This window comes from Aotus nancymaae, unplaced genomic scaffold (genome assembly GCF_030222135.1).
Source record: "Aotus nancymaae isolate 86718 unplaced genomic scaffold, 86718_ANA_hifiasm-v0.15.2.pri h1tg000057l, whole genome shotgun sequence".
Taxonomy (NCBI): domain Eukaryota; kingdom Metazoa; phylum Chordata; class Mammalia; order Primates; family Aotidae; genus Aotus; species Aotus nancymaae.
In genome coordinates this window covers 60,825,456-60,840,901 of record NW_026988471.1, presented here as the reverse complement: position 1 = coordinate 60,840,901, position 15,446 = coordinate 60,825,456, and the positions used below count along the sequence as shown (strand labels likewise).

Genomic DNA, 15,446 nt, shown 5'->3' with positions numbered 1-15,446 from the left:
AGAGTAGGTAGTCAGGTCCTAACTAGGGAAGAAACAGACTTTCTTACTTGGACATCATTCATTCTTTGAAAGCAGTGAAGAGAATAGAAAAGTTGGGGGTCGGGGTGGGGGGCAGAGTGCAGGGATCATTTCTGGACTCTTGGGAAAAACAAAATGCCTAAAAAATGAAATGCCACTAAAGAAAAATCAGCATGGAAGACAGAAGTAGGAGAGATTGTGGGAAAAGTCTGACAAATCTGAAGACATTAGCAAATTCAGGGGGAGCCAGAAATCACACAAAATAACAAAAAATAATGATAATGATAACTAACAATGGCTAACATTTATTCAACACATACAAAATTCCAAGCATTATGCAAACTGCTGTACATGTGTTATTTCATGTTGTTGAGGATAATTTTATCCCATTTTACAGATGAGGAAAGTGAGGAAAGATAGGGAGTAATCTGCTCAAAGCCACACAAGTAGTAAATAGCAGAGCCGATTTTAAACCCAGGTCTATCTGGCTTCAGAACTTGAGCACTTAACTGTTTCACAATCTTGACTCACATTCATATAGAACATAAATGCCATCATTAATAGTCACTAAGTACCCACATGTGAATGCTATTCTAAGATTCAGTTAACTTTAAAAAAGACTCAAAGGAAAGCTGGCTATTGCCAGGTCTAACACTGAGAGTCAATTTTAAGTGGCCTATAAAAACCACTTTATGGACAGGCAATGACTACATTCATTTTGGTAGATTTCTAGTATGAATGTAGTAGTGTGATGGGGCAGCAGCCTGGCTAAGTTAATATGTGCATGTGACCCAGGCAGAGAAGCATGTTATCAGGAGACTCAGTTCCTATTATGAGGCAAGGAGGCCTCTTATTCCTTCTTTTCTTTTTTTTTTTTGAGATGGAGTCTTACTCTGTTACCCAGGCTGGAGTGCAGTGGCTCAATCTTGGCTAACTGCAACCTCCACCTCCCAGGTTCAAGTGATTTCTCTTGCCTCAGCCTCCTGAGTAGCTGTGACTACAGGCACCTGCCACCACACCCAGCTAATTTTTGTAATTTTAGTAGAGATGTGGTTTCACCATGTTGGCCAGGCTGATCTCAAACTCCTGACCTTGTGATCCACCCGCCTCGGCCTCCCAAAGTGCTGGGATTACAGGCATGAGCCACTGCACCCAGCCCCCTTCTCTCTTTCTCTAGGTATGTGGTGGTGGGGGGGAGGCAGGGAGGATCCAGTATATAGCTTTTTATTACCACTAGCAGCAGAACTGGAGGCAAGGTTCATCTTTGTCGTTCTATGGACTAACGTATGGAGCTCCTTGAATGAGATTCCTTCTCCCATCACTCAAATCAGAATCTGTAGAATCAAAATACCTGCTGAAACCTAGAGTTCTTTCCATCTATAATCAGAAAGAATTCCCAATTCTCCCTTATTGCCTGATTCAATAACACCAAATTATTCATCTTGGAAAAAAAATCACATCAGCATTTACAGGTACTTTTGGAATGCAAAAAGATAAAAATGTTAAATTCTGAGTTTAAGACTTTAACATCCTTCGCATTTGGCCCACAACTATTCCCTGGTCAAGCCAAGGTAAATAGGAGTAGGTGGAATGAAAGCAAAGAGGGCCCTTGCTTATGCCCCAGACAGCATGGTTCACTCACACATAATCAAGGCTTGACTGACAACTACTTAAAACGTAAAGAGGGTGCAAGCAGCACATACACTATTATAAATAAAAATAAACAAACATAATTAGTAAAAGTAAATAATTCTACTCTACTCTGTAGTCTGTCTTTTCATGAGAAAGAAAATATTTACCACACTACCCAAGACTATGTCAGAGGAGTCAATAGAAATGGACAAAATATTAGCCAAAACAACTAACTACTCTGAGGAAAAGCGAGGTATGTATATCACCAATGGAGATATTTAAAAAAAAAATTTTTTTTTTTTGAGGTGGAGTTTCATTCTTGCTCAGGCTGGAGATAAGTGGCACGATCTCGGCTCACTACAACCTATGCTTCCTGGGTTTAAGCAATTCTCCTGCCTCAGCCTTCCCAGTAGCTGGGATTATAGGTGCCTGCCACCACACCAGGCTAAATTTTTTTGTATTTTTAGTAGAAAACAGGTTTCACCATGCTGGCCATGCTGGTCTCAAACTCCTGACCTCAGGTGATCCACCCACCTTGGCCTCCCAAAGTATTGGGATTTGAGGCATGAGCCACCGTGCCCGACCTTTTTTTTTTTTTTTTTTCCCAGACAGTCTTGCTCTGTTGCCCAGGCTGGAGTGCGGTGGCACTATCTTGGCTCACTACAACCTCCCCCTCCCAGGTTTAAGCAATTCTCCTGCCTTAGCCTCCCGAATACCTGGAACTACAGGTGCATGCCACCAGACCTGGCTAATTTATATATTTTTAGTGGAGATGGCATTTCACTATGTTGGCCAGGCTGGTCTCAAACTCCTGACCTCAGGTGATCCACCCACCTCAGCCTACCAAAGTGCTGGGATTACAGGCGTGGACCACTGTGCCCGACCAAGAAAAACACCTTAACAGTACAACTTACATACTTTCTCTGTAAAATTATAGTCTCTGTTTCTTTCATCAACTTGGTTTGGCAACTTCTTTACCAATGGAGGAGGCAAGAACAGAATATGGTCCTGGCTAAGATGCCTTAGTTGGGTTTTGATGGTTTCTGAAGAATTTTAGCCACATTTATAAAATGTAAAACATCTGAAATAAAGTTGTTATATAATTTCAAGCACATAAAAAATATAACAGGACCAGGTGCAGTGGCTCATGCCTGTAATCCCAGCACTGTGGAAGGCCAAGGCAGGTGGACTGCTTGAGCCCAGTTCAAAACCAGCCTGGGCAACACGGCAAACCCCATCTCTACAAAAAAATACAAATATTAGCTGAGCATGGTGGCCCATGCCTGTAGTCTCAGCTACTTGGGAGGCTGAGGTGGGAGAATCAACTGAGCCCAGGAGGCAGAAGTTGTAGTGAGCCAAGATCATGCACTCCTGCCTGGGATACCAAGACCCTGTCTCAAAAAAAAAAAAAAAAAAAGAACCCCTCCCCCGCCAAAATATGACTCTCCTGTATTCTACCCAGATTCACCAGTTGTTCAATTGTTTACATTTTACTATATTTGCTTTGTAAATCACTCTCTCACACAGAACCACTTAAGTACAGGATGTCATGCCCCTTTATCTCTAATTAGTGTGTATATTTCCTACCCTACATAGCCACAGTTATATAAAATTGATAAATAATATCTAATTCAGTCTATATTCAAATTTTATCAAATGCCCCAGTAATACCCTGAATAGATTTTTTTCTAAAATCAAATCCATAATCACACATTGCATTTGGATATCATAACTCTTCTATCTTTTACTCACACTATTATTCCCAAATTGAAAGTCCTCACTACTCCTGAATCTTACATATCTTTCAAGGCCTAGATTAAGTTCCATTTTCTTTTCTTCCTTTTTTTATTTTGAGACGGACTTTTGCTCTTGTTGCCCAGTCTTGAGTATAATGGCGTGATCTCAGCTCCCCACAACTTCCACCTCCTGAGTAGCTGGGATTACTGGCGCATGCCACCACGCCCGGCTAATTTCGTATTTTTAGTAGAGACGGGGTTTCTCCATGTTGGTCAGGCTGGTCTTGAACTCCTGACCTCAGGCAATCCATTAGCCTAGGCCTCTCAAAGTGCTGGGATTACAGGCATGAGCTACCACACCCGGTCAAGTTCCATTTTCTTAATGAGGATTTTCCTGATACTCCAGCCAAACAGGACTCTCCCTCCTCTGAATTAGTCGAAAATTTAATGATCTTATAAATGTGAGAAATATTGCACACTGTGTGTGTGCCTATCTATTTATTAGTTCCTCTCTGCAGTGATTAGTGAACATGGGCTTTGAAGTCATACAGACCTAAACGGAAATCTAAATAAAGACTCCACTTTCTAGCTGTGTGGTTGGCTAATCTGCAAACTAGTGGTTTTAACCAATTTAATAAATAAGGTTGTGAGAATTTGATGATAATTCATTTAAAGCAACTTTACAGTTTTTTTGGTGGTAAAACTATGTCTTACACCTCTGATTTTACCACAGTATCTCATACTCAGCAATATTAAAAGTATATTGAAGACTATACTTTCAGGGATCATTTCTATAGTTCATTACCAGAGAAGTTTCTCTGAACGTGTAGAGCACCGATGGGATCTAATTAAACTCCAGAGCTTCTGCACAGCAAAATAAACAATCATTAGAGTGAACTGGCAACCAACAGAATGGGAAAAAATTTTTGCAATCTACCCATCTGACAAACGGCTAATAACCAGAATCTACAAAGAACTAAAACAGATTTACAAGAAAAAAACAAGCCCATTCAAAAGTGGGCAAAGGATATGAAAAGACACGTTTCAAAAGAAGACATACATGAGGCCAAAAAACATATGAAAAAATGCTCATCATCACTGTCACTAGAGAAATGCAAATCAAAACCACATGAGATACCATCTCACGCCACTTAGAATGGCAATCATTAAAAAATCTGGAGACAACAGATGCTGGAGAGGATGTGGAGAAATAGGAACACTTTACACTGTTGGTGGGAGTGTAAACTAGTTCAACCATTGCGGAAGACAGTGTGGCGATTCCTCAAGGACCTAGAAATAGAAATTCCATTTGACCCAGCAATCCCATTACTGGGTATATACCCAAAGGATTATAAATCGTTCTATTATAAAGACACATGCACACGTACGTTCACTGCAGCACTGTTTACAACAGCAAAGACCTGGAACCAACCCAAATGCCCATCGATGACAGACTGGACAAGGAAAATGTGGCACATATACACCATGAAATACTAAGCAGCCATAAAAAATGATGAGTTCGTGTCCTTTGTAGGGACATGGATGAATCTGGAAACCATCATTCTCAGCAAACTGACACAACAGAAAATCAAACACTGAATGTTCTCACTCATAGGCGGGTGTTGAACAATGAAAACACATGGACACAGGGAGGGGAGCATCACACACTGGGGTCTGTTGGAGGGAAATAGGGGAGGGACAGCAGGGGGTAGGGAGGTTGGGGAGGGACAACAAGGGGAGAAATGCCAGATATAGGTGACAGGGCAATGGAGGCAGCAAACCATATTGCCATGTAGGTACCTGTGCAACAATCCTGCATGTTCTGCACATGTACCCCAGAAACTAAAGTGCAATAAAATATATATATTTAATAAATATAAATATAAAATATAAAATAAAATATAAAATATATTTATATTATGAAATATAATATATATTTTATATATATAATAAATATATAAAATCAAGTATATTGGCCAGTTAAGTACTATCTCTATTTACTTTCCCAAAGGGAAAAATAAGTCCTTCACTCTGACACTAACACACTGCACCTCAAGCAATCTAATCTGACCAAGGAACCTTGCTGCCAGCCTGAAATCTGCAGCAGTATCCTGCATCCTGAGTGCTCCTAATGGCTGCCTCCTGATATCCTACTGCTCCCTGTACACACCCATCAGCTAGTGGAAGAATACCAGAGGCACCACAGTTGAGTATTTTCCTTCCCTCTGAGCTCTGGGTGTGACACTGGCCAGTGCAGCAGAGTGGGAGAGTATGACAGGGCACCAAACACAAACAAGACTCCAGTATAGAGCAGCCGAGAACGGGAGCTAGCTTAGGAGACCGCTAATGAGCACAGACTAAAAGCAGGGTCCAGAGTTCAGGGGCAAACTCTGTCTTTCCTGTCTACCCATGACTGGTAAGCCTAAGAAAGAAGAGGAGAGTACTCAAATCAAGCAATTTTCTTATAATCAAATTGGGAGGTAATTTTTTTTTTTTTTAGAGACAGGGTTTCACCATGTTGGTCAGGCTGCTCTTGAACTCCCAACCTCAGGTGATCTGCCTGTCTCAGCCTCCCAAAGTGCTGGGATTACAGGCGTGAGCCACTGCGCCCGGCCTTGGAAGGTAATTTTAATATTAAAAAATAACACTGAAAAATCAGGAAGTCCACAGTTAAGATGCCATTCATACTTCATTTCTGTAATTCCCTTACCCTCTTGATAAGGGCAAGAGAGGTGGTATGCAGAACATTTCCAATCTATTGTTTTAGTATAATAATCTCATCCTCCCCACCTCTGAGAAAATACAAATAAAATTATTCTACTTATGGTCAGTCAATCCTCTGTGTAAGAGATTAGAACAAAACAAGAATTACAGCAGCTGCATCAATTCTTCAAAGTACAGAAGTACAAACCCACCTCGAGATTTGAGATCAAATATAATTTGGGGTTTTCTGTGTTATTATTCAAATATTCTATTATTTTTCTGTTTTTCCTTCTGTCAATTAGAACTTCAAATGAAAGTAAAACGCTACTTAGGGATAAAATGTAAAATAAAAGAAAATTCCTGAATCCTTCATTTCAAACTGAGGGGATGGGCCTCCAGCAAAGCTAACGGAAAATTATATACTCATAAATGGGCTGTGATGAGGGTTTACATTTGCCATCTGAAAAGAGAAAAGAAAATTCTAAAGCAAAGCCTTTATATTTCTCTTCATCAACAAAGAGGAAAAATACAGTAACATAAAATGAAACTTCCAATAATTCTGTCATTTATAGAGCAAAGGCCCTAAGTCTGTCTGTCTCTGAGAAATATTTATTAAACAACTGGAGGTTAAATCAATGAGATGACAAAAATGAACATACTATACCCTGAAGGTATGTTAGCATCTACTCCTTAGAATATAATGGCTTAGGCCAGGAGGGCATGGTGGCTCATGCCTGTAATCCCAGCACTTTGGGAGGCAGAGGCGGGTGGATCACTTGAGGTCAGGAGTTTGAGACCACCCTGGCCAACATGGTGAAACCCCATCTCTACTAAATATACAAAAATTAGCCAGGTGTGGTGGTAGGTGCCTGTTATCCCAGCTACTCAGGAGGCTGAGGCAGAAGAATCGCTTGAACCCAGGAGGCAGAAGTTGCAGCGAGCCGAGATTGTGCCACTGTACTCCAGTCTGGGCGACAGAGCGAGACCGTCTCAAAACAAAAACAAAAACAAAAACAAAACCATAATGGCTCTATTGGAAAATTTCAGAAAATTATATATACTTTTTTTTTTAAGACAGTGTCTTGCTCTGTTGCCCAGGCTGGAGTACAGTGGCACAATCACAGCTCAGCATAACTTCGATCTCCTGGACTCAAGCAATCCTCCTGCCTCAGCCTCCTGAGTAGCTAGTACTATAGGCACTCACCACCACATCCAGCTAATTTTTTCTTATTTTTATTAGTGATGGAGTTGTGCTGTGCTGCCAAGGCAAGTCTTGAACTCCTGGCCTCATGAAACCCTCCTACCTCTGCCTCCTAAAGTAGGGGAACTACAGGTGTGGGCCACCCAGCCCATATATGTTTTTGTAGACATCTTTAATTCAAGGACAAAAATCTCTTCTCAGTTCACTCCACTGCATCATTCATGAGATCTTAATATAATGCTTAAAAGTTCAGTATATTGAGAGCGCTTTGAAGGCTGGGGTTAGAATAGAGTCTCTGCATGTAAATGCTGTTATTTTATACTGTTTCCCTTTCTCTTTATATAAAAAAAAAAGTCAGGAAGTGAGCTGTCTCCATCATTACCCATGGAACCCAAAGCAGTATTAAGGGGGAAATGGATTTGAGATTCTGACTATATGGGTTTAGATATGCCCCCACTATTATTAGCTGTGTGACCCTGGGAAACAAATTTAATTTTTTGAGTCTTGGCTTCCAAATCTAGAAAATGGAAAAATAATACCTATCTTGTAGGACTGTTATAAAGACTAAATAAGATAGCAGATGTACAAGCACCCAGCATTGTGTCGGGTATGAAACAGACTCTCAGTAAATGTTTGTTAGTCCCTCTTTCTGCCTTGTTACACATACTCAGTCCCCTGACACTTTATAAGGAGTTCTGCTAAACATTTTAACTACCAGCTCTGTTTTCTTCAAAACAGGCACTTGGCTCTTAATAGTGACATAACAATTATGTGAAAGACTCCTGCAGCCTGACATTGTTCTGGAGAAACAAAAAAGTTCTCATGTTAGGGAACAGCACCAACTGCTTCAGGCTATGACAAGCCCCAAAACGCAAATCCCTTCCTGCATGTTTTTACAGTGTTACTTAACATCCTGAGAGCTTTGTGCTCTTCCAAGAGTCTTTTTCTCCCTGTAAGGATCAGGCACACTGCCCTCTCTTCCCTTCTTAAGAGAGGTTTTTATTCAACAAGACCACCCACTGCACTCAAATATTTGGAATCAGAAAAGGCCAGGTTGGACCATGAAGAAACTGGCAAAGTTTCAGGACTAAACAGTAAGCCCTTCTTAACCTTTTAAAATCTGGATTTCTGCGCTTGCTTTTCTTGAAAATAGCAGACTTGTTGATGTACTGGTTCAAATACATCTGTGTATTTTCCTCATCTACATTACCAAAGAACTTACCACGTAGAAGATTTGTTATCGAAGTCCTGAATCTCAGACTATGACTACAATTTAATAAGGCAGTGCTTCCCAACCTCTCTCATTTCATGGTACAGCCAGACCTTCAAATATGGCACCTCCCACAATGATGGCAATAATTTTTGTCAACAGCAGTTTACCTAGTGAGTGTTGAGAGTCTGGGCCTCAGTGAAAAGAAAAAAGAAAAGAAAAAAAGAAAAAAAAAATGGCCCTGCTGGGCACACTGGCTCATGCCTGTAATCTCAACACTTTGGGAGGCTGAGGCAGGCAGATCACCAGAGGTCAGGAGTTCAAGATCAGCCTGGCTAAAATGGTGAAACCTCTTTTCTACTAAAAATACAAAAAAAATTAACAAGGAGTGGTAGCACACACCTGTAATCCCAACTACTTGGGAGGCTGAGGCAGGAGAATAGCTTGAACCTGGGAGGCGGAGGTTGCAGTGAGCCAAGATTACGCCATTGCACTACAGCTTGGGCAACAAGAGCAAAACTCCATCTCAAAAAAGAAAAGAAAAGAAAAGAAAAGTGGCACCTCTTAGAAAACTCTTAATTAATGGGACCTGAAAGTATTGATGATTAGTAATGGGACTGTTGGGGCTCAAAAAACAATACCCCAAAGTATTGATGATTAGTAATTGGGGCTTTATTGTTGGGGCTCAAAAAACAATACCCCAAAGTATTGATGATTAGTAATGGGACTGTTGGGGCTCAAAAAACAATACCCCAAAGCATGGCACTTTGGCATGCTGAGGGGACTGGGTATGTGTAACAAGGCAGAAAGAGGGACTAACAGTCTCTTTGAACTAAAAGAGACTGGATGGCCCCAGAAGCAGCCTCAGAAGCCAAGTCTCCGACTTTCTCCTGCCCTCCTGTCTCCCTCCCCTCTTTCCCGTTTCAAGTCATAGAAACCAGAATTATTCTTCCCCAAGGTGGGTCACAGAAACTAGAACCCCTCACCCTCAAAGCAAGCCATAAAACCTAGAAAGGTCCCTCTCTCCCTTCTAAACCCTTATTCCAGAGGGTCCTGCCCCATATCTGGGAGGAAGGAGTGCTACACAGAGAGGCCAATAAGAATCTGAACAGAAAGGCCTTGCTGGTTTTTTCCCTCTGTTTATTACCATTAGAGCATACCCTATGTGCAGTTACATTTCTACACAACTGTCCATTCTTTTTTTTTTTTTTTTTTTTCCGAGACGGAGTTTCGCTCTCGTTACCCAGGCTGGAGTGCAATGGCGCGATCTCGGCTCACCGCAACCTCCGCCTCCTGGGTTCAGGCAATTCTCCTGCCTCAGCCTCCTGAGTAGCTGGGATTACAGGCATGCGCCACCATGCCCAGCTAATTTTTTTGTATTAGTAGAGACGGGGTTTCACAACGTTGACCAAGATGGTCTCGATCTCTTGACCTCGTGATCCACCCGCCTCGGCCTCCCAAAGTGCTGGGATTACAGGCTTGAGCCACCGCGCCCGGCCAACTGTCCATTCTTTATCAAACCTAAGCATAAAAACAGTTTTCCCTATGTCTTGGGATCTTCATTCTGAAGGCTCCCGTGTCACATAAAACTTCGATGACATAAATTTATTATGCTTTTCTCTTGTTAACCTGTCCTTGTTATAGGAGTGTCAGCTGTGACCTTTATGATGGGTGAGGAAAGGTATACTTTTTCCACCTTTACAAGGCTCAGGGCATGCCACCCCAAAATGTGCCTGGTTAGCATAAGGATTATTTTGAGAAACTTGTAAGAGAAATGCACATCTATAAAGGAAATCTCCATTCGTAAAGGTATCTCCCTCTCTGCACCAGGAAAAGAAAGATGACTAAATCACTAGAGACTCAATCAATGGAGAATACACAGACTTAAATCTGCATTAACAAACCTTACCTTTGTTTTATGGTGCTTTTCCTGGCCATCTTAGCTGGGCCTTTCCCCACTCTTTTTTTTTGTTTCAGAGAATTTGAGCCTGAAGTTTACCCCTTTGAGATCTACCCTAGAGATTTACTCATCTCTCTGGGTTATTTCTCATATATATAAGAGGTGTATATTATTAAACTTCCATTTGTTTTTCTCTGGTTAATTTGTATTTTTTGAAGGGTGTCCCAGATAAGAACTCATGAATGATGGAGGAGAAAATTATTTTTCCTCCCTTATAGTACAAAATGTTAAAGTACAAATAAGAGTGAGAGAAAGGAATACAAAGATAAACCTATTTGCCATCTAACACAGAGGCTTTTATCACATAAACATAATTGTCTCAACTTCATGTAGCTCAAGGTCAGTGTCCACACTGCCTCAGAGGGCTGATTACTCTTCACTTCTGTCAGACCTCAAGGAGAAAGTGGGTGTCAGAAAAACAACTAATGTTTGACTTGGGGCAGTCAGTTGTCAATGTAAGAATCACAAAACTGTAAGTCAGTGAATTAGGCATTAAAAAACTAATTCAGTGTCGGTAGGCAATGAGAATTCGGCTTTAAATAACAGTTTCTGCCCTTCAGCCAGGTGTGGCTGGCTCATGCCTGTAATCCCAACACTTTGAGAGGCTAAGGCAGGAAGACTGCTTGAGCGTAGGAGTAGACCACCAGCCTGGGCAATACAGTGAGACCCTACACCTAAAAAAAATAAAAAATTAGCCAGGCAAGATGGTATGCCCCTGTAGTCCCAGCTACTCAAGAGGCTGAGGTGGAAGATTGAGCCCAGGAGGTTAAGACTGTAGTGAGCTGTGATTGTGCCACTGCACTTAGTCTGGGAAACAGAGACCCTGTCTCCCACCAGTCACCAAAAAAAAGGCAATTTAAATAGATTATGTAAGGCTAGACATGGTGGCTCACACCTATAATCCCAACACTTTGGGAGGCAGGAGGATCACTTGAGGTCAGGAGTTTAAGACCAGCCTAGGCAACATAGTGAGACCTCTTCTCTACCAAAATAAATAAATAAATAAAGATCAAGAACATGTAGATTAATTCTTTCCACGTCATGAGAAAACTGTTAGCCATCTCCCAGCTAGTTTATTCAAGAGGATAAAGACAACTGAATAAATTACAGACAGAGGCTGACCCAGTTCCAATATTCAATTCTCACGTTCTTGTTGAGTTGTTAGGGCTAGTGTGGTCACCTCTGTCCTTTGATAACATACAAAAATAGTATGACATCATTTGCAGGGAGATCATGAAGGCCCAGACAGTATAAAATTACAAAGCACAAGACTAGAAATCAGAAGACTGAAGTGATTGCATCTACTTCCAATTCTATCACCTAATACTCATGGGAATTTAGGTAATTCACTTAAAACTCTTGAAGCCTGACTTTCTTCATCTATTCTATCCCACTTCATAGGGTTTTTAGGAAGTTTTAAGAAGCCAATATAATAAAAGCACCTGAAAATGTTTAAAGCATTGGACAAATGCTAACTGTAACTGCCTAATCAAAATGTTTATTAAAAATAAATAAATAAATACCAATAAATGGTTAAGGGTTAAAAAAAAAAGTTTATAAGAAGACTCAAATGAAAAGAGACAAGCGTAGTTACATTTAAGACCAAAATGAGTTCTTGCTCCCGTATATTAGCTGTTTTAAAACCTTTGCTTCCATTCTACTGTCCCCAGGAGCTTTGGAGGAAATGGATCCCAAAAAGTGGTATCAGGGCTTACAGAGTGCTTTTTAGTGATTTACCTTCAACCTCACAAGCCAGATCAGAAAATTACTTTCTGAAAGGTTTTTGATTTCTTGGTATGCTAATTACTTTCAATTAAGAGACAGGAAATAAGTATGAGGTCACTTCTCTTAGCTATTAAGTCATTATTAAGCACCTTGACAATCTCTGTTCTTCTTGGAATACTGCCCTTTTGGGTATCTCTATCTTAAATTCAATTGCCTGTGGAGCAGATAGGCCAAGTAGAGTCAAGGCTGGCTGGGGCAGTATGGGGAGAGTGAGGAGTGGTGGGACTGCAGTGGTGAGTACAGTATCATCTAAAGGAATAATAACTTCTCAGCTCTAGCCTATTATTTATAGAAAAGTGGGCCCAGTGTTGCCAAATCTTTGTTATTTCAAAAGATTACAGAAACCACATTTTGTGACACACACCCAATTTTATTTTGCTTATAGTTATGTAGGTCTACTACAAATGGAAGGATATCAGAGCATACCACCCCAAAATATGCCACTTTTGCAGAACGATTTTTTTGAACTGAAGGCAACTGTCAAACAGGAGAAATGCTTTGCCTCAAAGCAGAACATAAATCTCCTTTGTGGAAGTGTCTCCACCTTTTATACAGGAAGCACAAAATAACTCTTAATCACCTGAGATGAATCTAGAGTCTTATTATTATTAGTTCATAGATAGCAAGAGAGAAATCTGCATAACAAACCTTCCTAAAACAATCCCTATATTTACCTTCCCACAATTTACCAAACCTGGAAAGCTCAAACCCCTTTTTGTCTTGTACATCTCCATAATTTGCCACTTTTTGTTAAAAACGGTACATAAGATCTCAGGCCTAACCACTTTAGATCTTCACTTTTTTTTCTATGAAGTCCTCCATATGTACATGTAATAAACTGTTTCTCCTGTTAATCTGTCTTCTGTCAGTTTAATTGGCAGGGCCCCAGACACTGAAACTAGAGGGTAGAGGGAAAAGTTTTCTTCTCTCCTACAAAAATCATAGTGCAGAATTCTCTGGCTGTGAAAGAATGAGTTATGTATTTAAAAAGTATTTACTGTTGCCAATGTATACTTTATCATTCTGATATGGAGAAGTAAATATTAAGCAAGGCCTTGCAAGCTAGAGATGGGAGAGAAGACAGTTCAGGCTGGGCAAACATAGTATGCAAAAATACTGAGGTAGAAATATGCAGGCCGGGCATGGTGGCTCACACCTATAATCCCAGCACTTTGGGAGGCCGAGGCAGGTGGATTACAAGGTCAAGAGATCGAGACCATCCTGGTCAACAAGGTGAAACCCCGTCTCTCCTAAAAAAAAAAAATACAAAAATTAGCTGGGCATGGTGGCGCGCGCTTGTAGTCCCAGCTACTCGGGAGGCTGAGGCAGGAGAACTGCTTGAACCCAGGAGGCGGAGGTTGCGGTCAGCCAAGATCGCGCTATTCCACTCCAGCCTGTGTAACAAGAGCAAAACTCTGTCTCGAAAAAAGAAATATGGCTGGCATGCTGGGGGGATAAACAGACTCATTCTGCTGAAAGATAGGATTCCTTTTGAGAAGGAATAGAGCATAGGTGGGAAAAAATGTGAAAGACATTGAATTCTAGAGTTAAGATTTTTATAACCTTTAAAGGAAAAAGGCTGTAGATAATGGAGAGCCATTCTGAGGAAGGGATTACTATATTTCATATCTTGTAGAGGGTTATATGTAACTGTTCTTTCCATTTTTTCAAAAATAGAAGATAAAACTGAATGCTGACAAATGAAACTTAAGAGTTCTAAAAAAAATTTCCAAACGAATGCCCATTTAACCAAACACATTATAAGTAAACTCTGTTGGCAATGTGGTGGTCAAGATTTTCAAAGCAAAAATTAAATGATCTCTAAGAGGCTATTTATTTCTAATCAATAAAAACATTTAGAATTCAAAACCTAAAGGAAAGCCTACTGGACAGTTTGGCATTTTGTCAGGTTCATCAGGCAGAGCTCTCTTCAGGCTGCCTGAAAGTTGGCAAGAAGCTGGATAGAGAAGGCTGGCCTCATAAAAGTCTTCAACCAGGTACAACAGCCCCAGAATGCACTGCCACTCATATTCACCACGTGGAGACTGCATGCCTCCAGCAGCTCATGTTTCAACCTCAGAGCCATTTTTGCTTCCTTCTGCAACAAATGATTCTGGGGCTACCAGTCTAGCTGATACTTTCAGTAAAAATTCCTAGAGACAAATGGCCAGGAGAATAGAGCTAGTGACCCTCAACATTACCTGCAACACTAAAATACCAAATTAAATTAACTTTGTTCTTTTAGAGAAAACATCCTAGAGGATAGAGTTGAAAAGCAATATACACATTGCTAAATAACTCGAACTTTCCTATAAGGCAATGAGGGAATCATTAATGAATTTTGCCTAGGTAAATAACACAATCCTTAAAATTTTAAGGAACACTAACCTGGTGGTAATATTCAGTAAGGCTTTAAGTGGTGAGAAAGATCAGAAGCAAGGAGACCAACTTAAGCAAATGTAGAGCTGGGAATGAAAGAGCATGGTAGACCTGCAGAATAGTGAGGAGGCAAGCCTGGGCCTCACAGGGCCTAGGGACCCACCAGGAACTGCTGCTACTCTTGCAAGCATGTAGACTAATGTTTTTCTCCACTCTTCCTTTGTTTCTTCATTAACAGTCTCTCACACACGTCTGTGGATGTGTGTGGATATGCACTTTCCACACTGTCTTTACTTCTGCTTACCAATTCTTTTTCTTTTCTCCCAGAAAACTTCTGCAATATACAGATGGCCAATAATTACTACCCTAACTCAAATTCTATGCAACCTCTGTTTGGGTGCTCATCACCACCTGGCAGCTTCCCTATGTCTATAAATTGAAAATCCTGAGAGGACTTTACGTCTCAAAACCTATTATCTCTGTCTGAGTGAAGCTCATCACACCAAACCATGAAATACTTGTTTAGTGTGTGGATAGGCCACTCCCATTCAGGGTCTCCTCTGATCTAATTAGCTGAGGCCAGTGGTAGGATTGAAAAGCTGGCATGTGCTGGGCATGGTGGCTCATGCCTATAATCCCAGCACTTTGGGAGGCTGAGGCGGGCAGATCACCTGAGGTCAGGAGTTCAAGACCAGCCTGGCCAACATGGTGAAACCCCATTTCTACTAAAAATACACAAATTAGCTGGGTATGGTGGTGCGCACTCGTAATCCCAGCTACTCAGGAGGCTAAGTCAGGAGAATCGTTTGAACCAAAGAGGCA

The 15,446-nt window shown here is 40.9% G+C and overlaps 1 protein-coding gene, 1 non-coding gene and 1 pseudogene across 8 annotated transcripts in view; 2 read left to right on the top strand and 1 right to left on the bottom strand.

The window, feature by feature from the left end:
• COMMD1 (copper metabolism domain containing 1) overlaps positions 1-15,446 on the bottom strand; it is a 239,231-nt gene that overhangs the window by 21,853 nt on the left and 201,932 nt on the right. The gene's annotated exons all lie outside the window — the stretch shown is intronic.
• LOC135269867 (small nucleolar RNA U3) lies at positions 4,153-4,246 on the top strand (annotated as a pseudogene).
• LOC135269813 (small nucleolar RNA SNORD56) lies at positions 8,632-8,702 on the top strand. The gene has a single exon (XR_010338064.1). It is a non-coding gene; the product is annotated as a small nucleolar RNA SNORD56 (small nucleolar RNA).